Below are 12518 nucleotides of genomic sequence, written 5' to 3' on the forward strand. Positions count from 1 at the left end.
TGCCAGAGGTACCTTGGATGCATCTGCAGCTGGATAGATTTCTAACTAAGAGATGAAGCTGAAAAGGATTGACATAATACTGAAAACTCCAGAAGCATCTGTGGTTACAAAACTTCTTTATTACTGAACTTCAGTTCTCTTCCTTACACTTAGATTTTAAGTGCTGTTTGAGACAAAGGCTGGGCTTTGGGGGAGCTGGGACTGCCTGATCTCTCCCCCTTTGCCAAAGAGGGATTGGATTTGTTCTCCTAAAGCAAAGTCAGCTGCAAGAAATCTCTCTACTCTGTAATTTGGCCTGGCTGTGCCACTTGCTTTACCCTGAGTGTGCAACCAGCTCGTGGGTTTTTACTAAAGACACGCTTTGTTTGCTCCTGACAAGGAACAACTGCTCTGTGAGGACAGTAATTTGTGCTTTTTCACAAAACTTGAGGAAACAAGAACCTGAACAGATCACCAGCCCACATCACTGCCTCTGCCAGCACAGGAACCTCCAGCTAATTGCTTGTCAGGCTCCTCAGGAGCTGTTGTCTGCCCAGCTCCCAGGCACGGTGCCCCTGCACAGGCAGCCTTGGGGAAGGAAAGAAAGGCAATTAACTCCCTGTTCTGGAGCAGGACACTGAATCATAGAATCACAGAATCAGCTGGGTTGGAAGGGACCTCTGAGATCATCCAGTCCAACCCTTGATCCAACCCCGCTGTGGTTCCCAGCCCATGGCACTGATGCCACATCCAGTCTGTCCTTAAACACCTCCAGGGATGGAGAATCCCCCACTTCCCTGGGCAGCCCATTCCAATGGCTGAGCACCCTCTCTGCAAAGATATTCTTTCCAATATTTAACCTAAACCTCCCCTGGCCAGCTGAAGACCCAGCCCTCTTGTCATTTTTTTTTTGGGTCTTGCTGAGGTTGCCTGGGAAAAGAGACGAAACCCCCCCCGGCTCCCCCCTCCTGTCAGGGAGTTGTAGAGAGTGAGGAGGTCTCCCCTGAGCCTCCTCTTCTCCAGGTTGAACAGCCCCAGCATTCTTACCTGTTCAGATGTTTCCTCCCTTTTCTTTCCTCTTATTAACCTCTGCCCTTCCTCACATTGATTCCTGCACAGTTGTCTGTAGTCACAGGCAAACCACTGTTATTGCTTCAGGGGTTTTGTATTTGTGTGAATTTGTGATTATTTCCCCCTAAATTTCTGTTGTGCCCATCAAACTTTATTTTATCTTTCATCACTGTGCATTATCAGTTTGTTTCTGATTATTATTTGTTGGTAACAGCTGTTCTGTCATTCCCTATCACTTATTTTGCTGGTGTTTCAGTGATGCTGAGTGCACAGGTAGGATCAGTGCAGCTGCTGGGCAGTGAAAAGGTTGTTGTGACTAATTAATTAAGCTTTGAAAACTTTTAGAACTAAGGTCTGATTTACAAACTTGAGTATTTGTAGTTGTTTTAACACAGCTGGAGTTTAAACCTGAAGGTGAACCTCAAATGAATTTTGCAGAGTTGCTCAGAAAGACCAAAGGAAGTTCTCTCAGGACTTACCATTGCAGAGGGGAATTGGGATGGCACAGATTCAAGTGGCAAAGAGCCAGACTAGGGCATTTAAACTCTAGTTCAGGGGTGTAAATTAAAGTAGGGTTTCAGGGCTCCTGAGATACTTTTCTAGGTTGTGGTGGAATAGGAGCTTCTCTGAATTAGAGAGGGGATGAAGATGGAGCCAGTTCTGGCTCACAGGGGTCTTGTGTCAGTGATGCCACTGTACACAGAGGGGCATTTTCAGGCTTTTGACTAAGTTTGGAGAATTTCTGATTTATCATATTGAACCTCAGCCCAAGTCTTGAGCATTTTAGCACCCAAACTGTGGAGGTGTGGTGAGTTCACTGTGCAATTTATTTTCAGTTGGAAAGTTTTCTTTAGCTTCATGTAGGTCATAAATAAGTATAAACCTGCTGGAGATCCAGGTGGTCTGTGTGATACCTGTCAGTGCCTAATATTGAAAGCAAGAATTAGAAAAAAATTTTTTAGGGTGGATTTGTTTCCCACTGGTGCTTAGTGTTGCACACATCCTGCTTTGTAAGCACGTGGGAAGGGATAAAGCAAAGGCAAAAGACACAGTTTATAGCAGTTTGTAAATACCTGGTTTACTGAAGGAATTCAGCAAGAACCCCGAAGAGGGCACTGTTGGCTGCCTTAAAAGCTTCAAGTTGCAAACAGCTCTTTCTAATCGTGTCTTTGCCCAAGTCTGCCCCTACAAGGAGACCCTCGATGCATTTGGCCAAGTGGGAGCACTGGCAGCCTTTGCTCAGCAGCATTTACACATTGCTGTAATGATTAACAATAGTATTGTAGGTAATTCAGTTCTATTCAATGACAAATAAACCTGTGCCCTGAATTCTGAGCAATTCTGTTCTCAGATAGTGCTGAGCAAGTAGGAATCCAGATAATGCTCTGGCTGTTTGCAATGATTAAAGGTGGGGGGGTCCATCGGTGTAAGCAATTAGTCCCAGTTTCATGTGCCTTTTTATAGCATATTTTGTGCTACAAAACTCAGCCAGGGGTGGATGTTGATGGTCACATATTTACTGAGGTTTCATCCAGGATTTCCCTCTTCTTTAACCATGGAGTCCTGCCCACAGCTGCCCCAGTTTGGGTAGGTGGACACAGTTTCCACACTTAATACTCCCAAATAAATAAATATTTTCCTGTGTGTGAAGGAATCAACAGTCAGACAGCAAATACAAAACTGAACTCTGCTTCTCACAGTAAGCTTGTAAGAAAAGATTAATTTTGCTCTCTTGCATTTATCATTCAAATAGAGGATGAACACACAAGAAGAGTCTAAGAATATGAACTGAATTCACAGCCTTGGTTGGATCTGTGTCCCAAGAGATGCCTGCATGGGGGAGGAAAGCCAGGAGAAGCCTTTGCAAAGTGAGCCAGATCAAAGAGCTCTCCCTTGCTGACAAATCTGGTTGCAAAAAGGACAGCCCCTCTCTCCAAAGTTCAGGCTTCTGAAGTTGCTTTTAGATCTGTGAAATCAAAGTCAGCTCATTGATTATGAAAAAGTCGGTTCATATGCCTTTAGATCTCAGTGATTTCCGAGTCATCACCATAACTTTGGAGTGGTGAACGGGAGGGTTTCCTCAGGTTTGCAGGAGGAAGGGACCTGCACCCCTCCTGTGGGGCAATGTCACAGTCAGAGCCCCGAGTAAACGTTCCTTTGATGAGCTGGCCGAGCCTCGCATCTTTTTAATGCAAATGTTACCTTAAAAGGGTGATTAACTGGAGCCTGTACCTTCATCTTGAGCTAAAACCTCCAGCCCCTGGAGGTTTGAAGAGTGTTTAACCACGCCAGAATTCTCCTACAAACCTCACCCGTTCTGAAAACACTGAATTTCCTGGTGCTGGTGTCTCCTTTGCCCTGTCTGCCCTCGGTGGGATGGATATAAACACCTTGGGCACACCAGGCAGTACCTGTGTGTGGATTGTTGCTGCTGTCCCTGGGCTGTGCAGGGGTCTCACAGCTCTGCCCTTCCCATGCAGCACCCAGAGCTTCCCACACACAGCTGAGGCTCCTTGCCAAGGCCATCCAGATGTGTCAGAGCAGATGCCTCTTCTATGCAGCAGAATCTTCATACCCAGGCTAAATGGTCTTGCTTTTTTTTTCTATTTCTTTTTTCTGTTTCTGTTTCTTTATTCTTTTTCTTTCTACATAAGAGGAAGGAAGACAAACTCCAAAACCAAGTCACTGCTCACAACAGTCTCTTCAGCCCTTCTCTTGCCCACTTGTTCTGTGAATCTGTGGCTGGCAAAGGACCTTTGCACCTCGGAGAGGCCAAAGCCACAGAGGGAAGCTCAGCTTCAGTGGCACTCAAAGCTGTGCAGAATACTTGCATCCAGCCACTAATGAGAGTTGCTCATTAGTGTAGCCAAAGGAGCACCCATTTTCCCACACACCTGGAGTTTGAAGCCTTTGGGGTACTCATGAAATAATTTGCCCCCAGATTTCCTATTGCTGGGTGGACAGATGTGCTGGGTGTGCACAGTGTGCAGGGAGCTGGCTGCAGCACAGAGAATAATGATCAGTCCAGGAAGTGGGAAAACCAGCAAACATGTGTGACTTGATCCATGATTTTTATTTGTACACACACTTTTCAGCTTTGCAGGGCACTGTGTCCACAGGAAACTTCTTGTTTCCCATGTGCTGTAAATATTTGTCCTTGCCCTGTATCTTTGCTCCTGGGAGATCGAGTGCTTTTGATCCCCTTCCTTCCACAGGTGGGTAATTTCTGCTCCTGCTTTTGAAAAAGCAGGCAAAAGAAACGTGGCATCTTTGCCTAGGACATGAGTAATATGTTTTCAGCTTAATTTAGACAGGAAATCAGTGAAGTGTGTGAGGAAAGCACTTGTGAGAGAGAGGTTGGGGAATTTTGAAAGCTAGAGAGCAGCAGTGCTCCAGTAAAAAAAACAGCTGGGAAATGTTCTAGAGGGAAATGTTAAATGGGAACCTGGTGGGATCACAGAACCAAGTGAGCATCTGAGATGAACAACAGGGCTGAGAATAATGAGCCAGCAGAGCCTTCAGTGAGCAGCAGTGATGCCTCCTGCCTCTGAATTGCCTCCTGTGCTCTCCTGCTCACCACACCTCATCTCCCATCCGTGCAGAATCGTTTTGCAAATCTATATTGAATCTGCAGAGAGAGAACTTCATGGGCAATGAGTTGGGTCATTCCTCCAGTGAAGCTACAAAAGCCAAATTTCAGAGTCCTGAAGTCTGATGCTTCCCAGATGAGATCTTGAGTGAGTCAACCTATGCAAAAACCTAAAGAAATGGGTGGTATGAAGCAAGATGAGTATTTGACATATTTGCATCCTCCTGTCCTGTGGCTCTTTGATCACTGTTACTGTTTCCTGAGGACAAAGAAAGGCCTGAAGCCATTTCAGTCTGTTGTGACATTTTATATTCTGTAGGGGAGATCAGGTCCAGAAACCATAGGGTTGCTGGACTGAAAAACAGAATTACAGCTCTACTCATCACTTGGGATGCCTTAGATTTGAACTTTTTAATATCACCAAAAAGTTAGATAACTTTTAAATTTAGTATTTCTTTTTTAAAATTTGAATGTGGCATGCTATAAACCCAAACTCTTAAATGTAGTCAGCTTAGAAGAGAAAAAAAGCCCAAACCCAAACCTCAAAATGCTTCTCCAATAGACTGTAGGCTTTTTTACATGGGTATAGCTGATATTCAGGTTGCTATGATGCCTTGGTTACTTAGAAATGTGTGCAGACTGATTATGTGTGAGCTTCAGGGAGAAGGTTTATCTCTGCTCATTTAATACAGTCCATCCCTTGCATTTCTCCCTCCCAGTGTTTCCTTGTGTGCTGCCTTCCCTCGGCGTTAGAATTTTTCAAAAAAGTTTTCCAAGCTTTTTAAATCATTTTGCTCCATCTTCTTCCTGTCTTCCAGCTCTTAAAAAAACCCCTGACAATCCCAGCTTGTAAGGAATCTAATTCAAAGTTGGTGCAGCAGGGCTTCAACCCAGGCACCATAGGGAGGATCCAAATGAGATGCCAAGGCAGAGGTATATCTGAAACAGAGAGATACAAACACATTTATTCCAGGAGCTTTCTCAGCAGGTACAGGTTGTGACAGTTTTCCATATCTATAATCAAAGGCTTGCTCATGTTGCTTTTTAAGCCTGCCATGCATTTCTAGGGACTTGAATAGGATGAATATCAGAAGCTTATTGCATAATTTTGATATGGGGGGGGGGGAAGCAACGTAGAAGACAAATCTGTTGTCAATTGTAGCCAACAACACACCAGGAAACAGCTCCCAGTGCTAGAAATGACACCCCCAATTGAATGTCTGAAAGTTCATGGTTTGAGTGACCTGAGTTTTGTGCAGCTCAGCACCTTCCTCTGCCTCTGAAAAGCAAGCCAGAAAAAAGAAGCAACACCCCCCAATGGATCCCTCTGCTCCCAGTCCTTTCCCTGCTGCCTTTCCCCCCAGCCCACACTGTGGATGTTCTGTGACACACACACTGAAGAGATGGAAACTTTTAACCAAGTGAGGACAGGCAATTCCAGGCTGCTGCCAACGACAGAACAACTTACTGAGAAAGGGAATTATCAAAGCTCTCCCCAAAGCCTGCTTGATCAAAGCCTCTCCTGAGAGGTGCCCTTTGGTGGGAATGAAAACACGGGTCAGAACTGGGTTTCAAAGTGGTTATTTGCATATTATTTGCTCTGCTGGTACACGAGTTCAATAGCTCTTGTACTCTCACCCTCTGGGGACTGGGAGATGAGGAGATTCCTCTGTTCATGGGCTACACGTGAAACCAGGAGGACCATGGTGATAATCTGCTCTGATCTACTGCAGAACTCAGGGCAGGAGCCTTGCCCTGTCTCTGTTTGGAGCTCTCTCCTATCTAAGATGTATCATACAAGTATTAATTTAATTTCTGTGTGTGGGTTCAGCCTGTTGGGTGATACTGTAACTCTAGGCTGCCTAGTGGGGGAACACAAACAGGAGATTGCTTTGCAATCTCAATAGAAAATGAAATATAGACTTAAAGGAGCTGGGATTTCGTCTCCAGCCTCAGAAAACCTCACAAATTAATTGCCCTTCACGTTTGCTCTTGTTAAAGGTTAGAATAATCCATTCCCTTCCATTGCTGCAACCCAGCATACTGTTATCACTCCTAGAACCTTATTAGATTTCAAAATATGATTAAGTGGATTCTTGAGGGAAGCTGGGGTGGGGGAAGCAGAGGTGGGTTTTTTTCTGCTGAAAGGTTAAAATTTTCATTTTGACACAGCTTATAGGAATTCTTCTGTTTTATGGTGGTATGTGATACCTGGAGGCATTACATACCAAGAAAACCTATTGATCTCCAGATTTTAATTAACACTAAACTACTGAGCTTGTGGAAAGAATGGTTTTTGATCAGGAATGATTCCAACATGGAATCATTCACAAGGAGCCATGGAGGGGACAGCAGTTCTGTCTCATTAGGGATGGCAATCATTCCAAGGGGGATCTGAAGAACAGCATAAAAGGTCAATATTTCTGAAGGAATGCTCATGGACTTAGATATTTTGCTCCAACAAAAAGGGAGTGTTGTACTTCTTGACTTTGCTTTGTACTTGTGGATTGTATTTCCAGAGGAAATCCAGGCTGAATGTCCCAGCTGTGGTGAGAGGGATGAGTGCAGTGGGTGGGAGAAGGTGCTGGCATCTGGCACTTCCTGCTCTGGGAATGCTCACCTTGTTCATCAGCTGCTGTGACAGCACAGAGCTGCTAAATACACCTGCTGCCTAATTACCTAAAGGCTTTTTTGCCCAGTTTTTTCCCTTTTTTTTTTTCTTTTGTATTATTATTGTTTAGGTCATTTTTGCACTCTGAAAAGGTGATATTTTCACAGACCTGGGCTAAAGCTTTTGCTTGTGGTTGATGTTATTGGGTGGCTTTTTGAACTGCTTTAAAATCCGAATGAAAGCTACTGAGCTGGAGGAAAGAGGAGAAGCTGCTCAAGCAGCACCTCTAATATATTCACAAGCTACAAGACAGCTTCCAGAAAGAGATAATTCTGTGTCATGGGACACTAGATGAAAGGACAAGATCAGGAACATTGCTTAGGATATCCAATGCCTTCCTTAATAGCCAGCTGGCCTCCCTCCAAGGGAACTCAGGCAGCTGCTTCGTCTCAAGGCCAATTTCATGCTCAGAACAATCCTGGGTTTGAAGGATTCTCAGAGCAAGGGGAATGTGAGAGGACTGAGAGCATCACCAGCACCACTGCATGACTCTGAGAGCTCCCAGGTTTGGGGGCACAGGGGCTCCTCAAAGTTTCCCTCGGTGACAAGATGCTTGTGCAGAAAAACTGTGCACTGAGGTACGAGGGAGACAAAAGGGAAAAGAGGGAAAGCAGCTCATGAGATCTCTGCTGTTTTAGTTCCTGCTTGTTTGGAAAAAATTTGACTTCAAAGTGCCATTTAAGGCAAAATTCCACCAATTAAATATGAAGTGTGTAACTTCTGTTTGCAGAGCCCTGGATCTGCTCTCACCCACAAACACGTCCCTCTGCTGCCTTTCCACCAAGCCATGTATTTCATTTCTTAAAATCTTTGGTGTTTGGGGCTATTCTGTCCTTTACTAAGTTTATTTTGATGTGGATTATGCATCTTCAGAGGGTGTATTTCATCACTGCTTCACAACCCGTTGGACACTGTTCTTCTGGCATATCTGTCACCTGAATAAGACATCTGTGACACAGGCTGCTATAAATCATGGAGGGAAAAACAGCATCAGGGATGATTTCTCCAAGGGTAATAACCCTGAAAACCTCTATATGCAGGTTTTGGATGAAAACATATTTTTAAATGAAGGTAAAATTGTATTACTTCTAAAATGCAGTGAGGTCACTTGATGGGAACTCAGTCAACATTTAGTCCATGAGCTCAGCCCTTTACATTAACATTAGCCCTCAAGCATTTTATAAGTGCACAATGTTTTAGGATGTTCTTGTGTTCATGAGCCAAAAGCTGTGCTGAATTAGGAATCTAAAGAGCTCCAACTGGTCTATCATTATTAATCTCTAATTCCCCATCTGCAAGGTGTAACAGATAAAGAATCTTGTGATCAGAAATTGCATTTGACAAGCAGAAGAAAAACTCATGTCAGCAGTGGTAGTGAGAGAGGGAGGCTGAAGAGGGACAGGATCTTGCACATGAAAAAGCATGTAAAAATGTTTTAGCAGAATAAATATACATGAAAACTCCTAATGCACCACTACTGGAGGCATAAATCTCTGCATTTCAGCTTCATGAAGTGATTTGGATGCCAAAACAAAGTGGCATTTCATACCAGCTTTGCATAGGTTTTAATGACTGTACAAGGTTCAAAAAATGGGAAGTGTGGACTCTTTATTTCATCTAGAATAGTATATTATAGGGCAGTGATCTGCACAATAAGCTGTGCTTCAAGAATGTCAAATTGATCATTTTGTCACCAGAATGTTGCTGTCTAGCAATGTGAAGCCTAAAAGGCATAATCAGAGCTGTATCCAAGGAGAAAAGATTCAAAATTTTTAAGTCAATACCTGTCAAGTAAATAGGGTTTGAGAAGTGGGACCCTCTCATTTAATCCACTCTTCAAAGTACACATACAGCTGACAAAACAGAAAATACATTGCAGAAAGCTCCACAGGGTTCCTTTTCCCTTTTTGAACAGCTCTGGGAGTTGCGGAAGGATGCTGGCTGTCCTGCTACTTGGTGTAGAGCACAAGCCTGAAGTTAAAGCTGGATTTGGGAAACTAAACACAACTAAACACACAAATCAATGCTTGGGCAGCTCTGGAAAGGACCTTCCAGAGAAGCCAGATATTCTTGCCCTCCTCCTCTGCCATTCACTCGTGTGATTGTGCTGACAACTCGATCCTGCATCAAACACAGGACCCTCCTCACACCTTCCTCTTTGGGAATTGTGAGGATCTCACCTTGAATCCCACCTTGGAGCCCCTCTCAGTTACAAATGTGACAGTCACTACAATGGCAAACTTCCCATGGAATGATTTCCTGCTCAGTCCTGAGCTGCCCTTCCTTTTTTTCTTTTTTTTTTCATCTCTGTAATTAATCTTGGGTTTAGCTGCTGGAGCTCAAACAGCAATTGTCCTTTACAAGATTACACTGAAAAATGATTTAACACTGTATTACACTGAGCAAAGGGTGATACTAAAAACAGGCAAGTATGCAAACATTTCAGGAGGCAGGTAATCACTGTAGCCAGAAGAGTATATTTGCTAGAAGTTCTGCAAATATTTAGTATTTAAAGGTTGCTGCTGTTATTTCACAGACTTATAATGTCTTGCCAAATTATACTCTCCTAGCCTGAACGCTAATTTTTTTCTTTGGCAGAAGTCATGGATGCAAAAAATCAGTCAGCTTGGATAGGTTGGTCCTCTGCAGTTATGTGTGGTCTTTTCTGTAAGGGAGCACCTGAAAGTTCTTTATGAATGATGCAGGATATTTGAGTCCAAGTCAAAAAGGGACTTCAAAAGTTGTAGAACACTCTGTCAACACAAATCCTCCACGCTGCAGGATTTATATAATGACTTTTCCTAAAGAATCTAATTCTAGCCATTGAAACACCAGCTCTTATAATGCATAATCTTATAATTTCGTGTGACAGGAAAAGAAATAGATTATTTCCCTCACTATTTTAGTTTCTTATTGCCTATAATGACCAATTCCTACTTACATCTGCAGTGATGCCAATGTGCCTCCTCATACAAATCAGACATGCAGCATTCTTCTGCATGCTGGTAACAAAAATGATTATTTATTTCAAATTTATAAGTAAGCCTTGGCATTCCTAGCCCTACATCCCTGAGTCCTTTTTTCAAAGCAGGGAGACAGACCTGTTGAGACAGGTCCCCTCTGTGGAAAGCTGTCCTGCAGCCACATCTTCCTTCAAAGGTGAACAACTTCAAACCCATTTGTCTCAAATGGAGTTCAGATCTCACAGAAAGTCACTGTGATACTTCAAATGAAAGTAGAACCATTACTTCTCCCACTATGTTTTTTTTTAATTTCTTTATTGGTTTCTAGCAATGCAGACTCCTCAGCTGCCTTCAGTAAACACCTGCTGAAGGTCTGACAGGGGCTGGAGGCACCACTGGGTTGCCTCAAGGCCTCTCAAAGGCTCTTTCCACCCAGAGGTTCTGCAGCCAAGACCCCAAAGGATGGTCTTGCAAGTCTCAGGAAGATAAACAGGTAGTTCTTGCTCAGCTGCACTGGAGCAAACCGGGAGTAGCTCCATCAGTGCTAAAAGACTTGCATCAATTAGGAACTGATGTGAGGAGAAAACAAGTATGTGAGGAGAAAATAAGCACGTGGGTTCTCTCTCTACCAGTGCCCTTCCATTTGTAATGGCAGAGTTATCATCAAGCTCTTCTAATCACTTGTTTTGCACTGGAGATTAATGCTGAGTAACAGGGTTCAGGAGAAAAGATTTTTGTCCTATCAGGCCTTGAGTGCTGTTGGAATATTTTTCTGTGTGGAGAACTCCGGAGGAAGCAACGTGGATGATGAGAATTAGGAACTCTGTTAATGAGGTTGACATCAGTCTCTTGTAAAATAGAAAGGTCTTTTCAGTTCACTGCCCCTGCTTCTTCATCCAGACTGTCTGCCATGAGGATGCTCCTTGGCTTCTTTCAGTGCAGCATCTGCTGCTCTTATTCTGAATATCTCCCCCTTTCCTTTGTCCTCATTATGATTTAAGCCATACAAAGAATAATTTCTAAAATAATTTGAGAATCAAGCTCCCCAGAACTGCAAGATATTTGGGGATTTTAAAACCCATTTAAAATTAGATTCAATTGGGTTGCCTTTTGGTTTTCTGAGCTATTAGAAGTAACTGGTATGGGGTTCAGGGAATCTAAGCAGCGTAGAGGATGGAAATTTGCATTTAAAAATAATGACAGCTAAGGTTCTCAGGGGAGTTGAGAATCTTTAAAGTACTTTGAAGCCTGAGAAATACTGCAAGAACTGAGAACTTGAAAAGTACACTGTGCTTTTCTGAGAGATTGTGCAAGCTTTCTTTTTCTTTTCTAGAGATATTTCCGTGTCTTACTCTCAGAGGCCAAACTGTGCTTTGGATTAACACCTGAGTGTTCCCAAACAGCTGGTTGCACGTGGGAGTCCTCTTCCATCTCCTCCACATTTCCCATACACCAGCACTTCTTGGGAGACTCCAGGGGAGTCCTTTAACTTGGGGCCACCCTGTTGAGTAAGAGAGAGACATAAAATGAGGGCAGGCTGGGAGAGCTGGGACTGCTCAGCCTGGAAAAAAGAAGGCTTTGGGAAACCTTACAGCATCTAAAAGAGCTCCAAGAGAGATAGAAAAGGACTTTGGAACAGGGGGTTGAGTGGCAGGACGATGGAAAATGGCTTCCCTCTGCCAGAGGGCAGATTTGGATTAGATATTAGGGAGAAATCCTTCCCTGGGAGGGTTGGGAGGCCCTGGCACAGGCTGCCCAGAGAAACTGCCCCATCCCTGGAAGTGTCCAAGGCCAGGTTGGACAGGGCTTGGAGCAACCTGGGCTAGTGGAAGGTGTCCCTGCCCATGCAGGGGGTTGGATCTAAATGATCTTCAAGATCTCTTCCAACCCAAATCATTCTACAGTTCTAAGAAATCAGCCTAAGGCCACGCTGGAGTTTTAGCAACCAGTCACTGCTCACACTGACAGTTTCCAATTAAAGGTTTCTCATATTCCCAAAGCTCTCTTCCCACAGAGAAGTCTGCCAGGCTTTTATTCTGCCTTGTTTTCCTGGTGGCCTTTCTAGGACTCTGAACTCTTTAGCCAGAAGTTTTAGAAGAGCCTTGATCTAGAAATCAGCTGCAGGTCAGCAGTGAGTCTCATTGCCACAAATTCCTTGAAAAGGGACCAACTTGTGATAGTTTGGATATGGTGCCTTCTTTGCAATAACAGTAAGGAATCAGAAAAAAAGTCAATGCTGAATAGA

The sequence above is a fragment of the Manacus vitellinus genome, unplaced genomic scaffold (genome assembly GCF_001715985.3).
Source record: "Manacus vitellinus isolate BGI_N305 unplaced genomic scaffold, ASM171598v3 scaffold_51_pilon, whole genome shotgun sequence".
Taxonomy (NCBI): domain Eukaryota; kingdom Metazoa; phylum Chordata; class Aves; order Passeriformes; family Pipridae; genus Manacus; species Manacus vitellinus.